Genomic DNA, 4983 nt, shown 5'->3' on the forward strand with positions numbered 1-4983 from the left:
GTTGACCCTCTAGCAACATAAAACATGAGTGAGAGATCAACTTCTGTTGAGATGTGAGAGAGAGGATCACTTGTTACTATATCATATCTTAGTGAAAGCTGACTCATAAAATACTTTTCAAGCGATGTACAAGTAATATGTGTGAATTCTTTTTGTAATCAGTTTATAAAATTATTTAAATATATATTACTTTAAATAATTTTTTTTCTCAGTCTCCATAGAGACTGTTAAAAATTGTCAATGCCAACTATATTTCAAGTCATCAAGGCAGGGTATTGGGAAAAGATTTCAATTAGCAATAATCGCACCTTGGATAAACCTCACTGGCTATGATATCGCCACTGTGCAAAGTTCAGTTTAAAGATTTTTTTCACGGAAGACTCTTTCCCGAGTCCATGTTAAAAAATAAACCTTGAGTGTGTTTACTAAATTAGGATTGGATGGATCAAAGGAACATAAAAATGATATAGGAATGATTTAAACAAAGCCAAAGTTATACTGGCCCTTCAGCAAGCCTGGTTCTGCAACGAGTGTCATAAAAACGATGAGTTTTTATTGGATCTGGATGATCTTGAAAGGAGCCAAGACAGAATGTGTATGAGTGCTGGACAGCACCTCTTCCCCCTCTGGTAATAAAACAACGAACTAATTGACAATGAGTCCATTCTAACGCATGGTGGCCCCATGCCTCCCACAGTAGAATTATGCTCTATAGAGTCTCCAGCGGCTGACTTTTTGGAAGTAGATCACCAGATCTTTTTTTCTGAGAAGCCTCTGGGTAGACTTGAACCTCCAACCTTTTGGTGAGCACCTGAGTGTATGTAATGATGTGAGCTACCCTCCACCTGAGATGATGTCTCAGTATCCATGTCCAACCCCCCTCTTCCCCTGTTAACTGGAGCACCACACCATGCTTCAGCTTGTTGCCCCCAGTAACAGTGCTACTGAAAAGCCCGGCTGTTTCATTTCTTAGAGCCATACATCTACCTTATTTAGATAGTTTCTTTAGCTTCTTTTCTGTACTTCCTACTCTTGAGTTTCACAAGGATCAATGACCCTACCTCAAGAGTGTGCAGTGATCCTATACTCTCCCTGACCTCCCCTTGTTGTTCTCGCCTATGGGTGTGCCTTGCACTCCTGAGACTTGTGAGTAATAGAGTTCTTCATTTCCACTTTTTTCATCTGTGGTTGAAGCATGACTTACTATCAAGGCCAATATACATCACCTAGACTATGGAAAATCCCCCCGTTGTGGGGTGGTTAACTGAACTCAAATCAAATACAACCATGAGAGTGCATTAACCATTTGCACCACCCAGGGACTCCCTTCTGGCACTGTTGTTGTTCGCCATCCAGTCTGCTCTGACTCATACAAACGCTGCAGGACAGAGTAGAACCGCCCTTTAGGGTTCCCGACACTGTCATCTTTAAAAAACAGACTGTCGTAACTTTCTCCCCTGGAATGGTTCGTGGGTTTTGGGGTCTGGAGCAAAGCAGATGCTTGTGAAGCTAACCTGCACATAGCCAAGGGTTACACTGCTGTGCCACCAGGTCTCCTTCTGATAACAGCATCCCTATTTTCCCATAGGTAGGCCCTCCTTCACAGTTAGCCTGGGAAACCTACCAGTCTCTATGATTCTCTCAAGGAGGGTCAGATAGCCTGCAGCAATGTCTATGTCAACAAACTATTTTATTATCTCCCAGGCTCCCTCTTGGGAACCACCAGTCAACTTTGGCCAATAGTATACAGACCAAGGTGACTAGTGCTACCTCTAGGTGTGGACCATGAAACATCTGTGAGGGGAATCCAGCCCTAACACATCATCAGAGGTCCGGTAGGTGCAATTGTACAGCAATAATAAGTGAAGATTATAGTAAAGTCATAAAGAGCATGAGAGATAGAAATAATGGAGCCAGACACATTTCATGGTATCAGTGCTCACCTCAGACCCCACTTGGTGGTCCACGTGGAGAGAGATTTAATGCTAACCAAGGCTTTTATATTCTCTGGGGACATGCAAGCCCCCTAATTACAGGTGAAGACATAGTCACAGGAAAGGATTGTGCTACAGGTAATACAGTAATGGGAGGGAGGTGACCTAGGGGTATCCATGCAATAGGAAGAGGAGGGATTGGGGATATACATGTGGCAAGATGGGCGGATCCTAGATTCAGGATGGCAGCCTAACTTTGGATGTCACTGAGCCGGTTTGACCTGTTCCCTGGCTCAAATAAAGAGACCATTATTGGTAGGGTGTGAACTCCACCTACAGGAACCAAATCCTTGACTGCAAGCCTTTAGGGAGAAGTAGACCATTGTCCTTAGCTGCAGGGAGCAGGTCTACCCTTGGTGGGACTAGACAGTAGTCTGGCAACTGACTGCCTTCAGGGAAGTAACTTGACAATTATTTACCATTAACTGCAAGCAGTGTCCTATTTGGGGGAGACTACTTGGGAGAAATCTTTCTGTTTCCCACAATCTCCCACATATAATATTCTCTTTTCCTGTTCCATGATAACACTGAGGTCTTTTTAAAATTATTATAATCATTTTATTGGAGGCTCATACAACTCTTATTACAGTCCATACATACATCCATTGTATGTCAAGCACATTTGTACATTTGTTGCCCTCATCATTCTCAAAACATGTGCTTTCTACTTGAGCCTTTGGTATCAGCTCCTCATTTTTACCCCTTCCTCCCTACTCCCCTCTCCCTCATGTACCCTTGATAATTTATAATTATTATTTTGTAAGGCTGAGGTCTTATTGAGGATATTAGGGTTAGAAAATGAGAGGATCCTCAATACCTTACTGACTATTTGGAGCAAAGCCTCTCTGTCCTCCAAACACACTGGGTGATGATGTGACTAAGAAGTAAATTTTATGATGCTAAGCCACTGAGATCTCAGGAGTTATGTGTTGCCATGGCAAAGTCTAGCCTACATTGACAAATACATGACCCAAACTCAAATCCAAGCCAGACTAATTAGACTCAGCCCTAAGGAGTTTGGCTTGGAATGAGGCACTCTTCCCCACAAGAGTCACTAAGTCCATAGGATGGAAATCTGGAATGCTAAGAGCTATCTATGATTCTTTTATCATCAATTCATTCATTAAACAGTATTTATTGAGAGCTTGACACTAGTCTAAACATGGTGATAGGTCAGTGAGAAGAACAAACTCTCTTCTTACATAAATTCATACTCCAAGACTACAAAGTTGGGGGATAGCCATTCTGAGAGTGAAGTTAGCATATAGGAAATTGGAGCTAAGAAGTGGACCATTGGCTAGACCTCAGGATCCAACCATGCCTGAAAGCACTTTCACTCCTCCTAGTAAATAATTTTCATTGGAGGTTCTGATACTTGCATGAAAGAAGTCATAATGTATTCAAAGACCAAAACAGAAACAAGGTCACAGGTCTACTGTATGGAGTGTCATCCAGAGGGACAAGTTGGAGAAAGGGTACATGCTCATCTTTCAACCCAGACACAGGATAACAAGAGGCACAAATGAGAATGATGTGAAGGACTGGGTATGCCCTGGTCACTGGGACATGACCCCAAGGGTCTCTGGGTATTCACTAAAAAGGAGTGGGGGTAGGTACCAGTAATGCTGACACATCATTGATTTAGCACTGAGTCTGCCCTGGCAACTAACCTTGTCTGCCACTACATAAGCCAACCCTGGGTTTCTAAATGTTCAGCTTAGATTCACAAGAGCCTGCCTTACTCCAAACTCTAAAATTTGTAGGCTGCCCTGAGTTATGCCTTGCTGTGAGCTTGGATTTGATTAAACAACCATACCACCAACAACAAAGGTTGGAGACTAGGGATGGGGTGGGGGGTTAATTCAATTGTATAAGCACATGTTTGTAGAGTTCCTACTGTGTTCTATTTTTTTTTTTTAACATTTTATTAGGGGCTCATACAACTGTTATCCCAATGTGTTCTATTTTTACCACTAGTTTGGAAGAACTGTCTTGAAAACTTTCTGCATGCCAGGAAATTTAATGCATTTATTCATTTAATGGTAATGGAACATAATGTCAGCCATGCGCTATGCTGGAAAATACAAATAGAGAGACGAACGCCTTGGCATTCACAGAAAAGGTGATAGGCATTAGTGTTGTTCACTAAATAGTTCACACTTGCTACCTTTGACCACGCGATAGGATTACACTTTCTGGCTCTCTTGTTTGGGTGGGGCTGAATGACTAATGAAATGGACCAATGAGTTAGAGCATTTAATAGCTTATGTGGAGTCTGGCAAAGCTCCCTTTCCCTCCCACAGCCATGGTGACTATTAGTGTTTGAAGCGGTGGCTGCTTCTGCAGCCTGGGTCCTGGAAAAGGAACATAAACAGACCATGTAGGGAACCTGTCATAAATCGGAACATGACCGCTTTGGATCCCTGTGGCCACTTAGTCAGAGGCTCTGTGAAACCTTCTTCAGAGGAAACTTCTTCAAAAGCAGAAGAGACTCAAGAAGAGAAACCTCTGCCACTTCTACCCTGGCATTTCAAAGGGAGGAAGTGACACCAAGAATGTCCCCACCTGCTCCCCCTCTGGGAAAGCCACAGAGTCTGTGCTGTTCTTCTGTGGAGCTTCCCCTCCTCCCAGTGCTCTGGAATTCGGTGGAGAGAGAAAATGGTGAGCTGGTGCTTCATCTCCACACCCACTCCTAACTAATACTGTGGGGGACACTAACAATTCTCCCCAACATATTTTATGGGGGGAGGTGTTGAGTCTACACTGGGGAGAAGCAAAGGTGATTGAACTCAGTGGGGAAAATGCATAAGTGCTTCCACTTTGTGGCTGAGAGGGTCACAGCCAGTTCACTGCATTCCGGCTGGATAGGGGAGATTAAAAGAATTCAGTAGATCTGTGGAGGGGAGGAAATCCACACAGAAGAGTTTAAATCACATCTCGCCTGACCCAGGGTGCAAAGTAGTGTTTCTTGTCTGTGTGTCGTCCAATA

General features: G+C 43.2%; 1 non-coding gene across 1 annotated transcript; it reads right to left on the reverse strand.

Annotated features, from left to right (window-relative positions):
* Positions 1-212: 212 nt before the first annotated feature.
* On the reverse strand, positions 213-353 carry LOC115873574. The gene has a single exon (XR_004048474.1). It is a non-coding gene; the product is annotated as a U4 spliceosomal RNA (small nuclear RNA).
* Between the last annotated feature and the right edge of the window lie 4630 nt (positions 354-4983).

The sequence above is a fragment of the Echinops telfairi genome, unplaced genomic scaffold, assembly GCF_000313985.2.
Source record: "Echinops telfairi isolate 266 unplaced genomic scaffold, ASM31398v2 ScPeMD7_7469;HRSCAF=8507_0, whole genome shotgun sequence".
Lineage (NCBI taxonomy): Eukaryota > Metazoa > Chordata > Mammalia > Afrosoricida > Tenrecidae > Echinops > Echinops telfairi.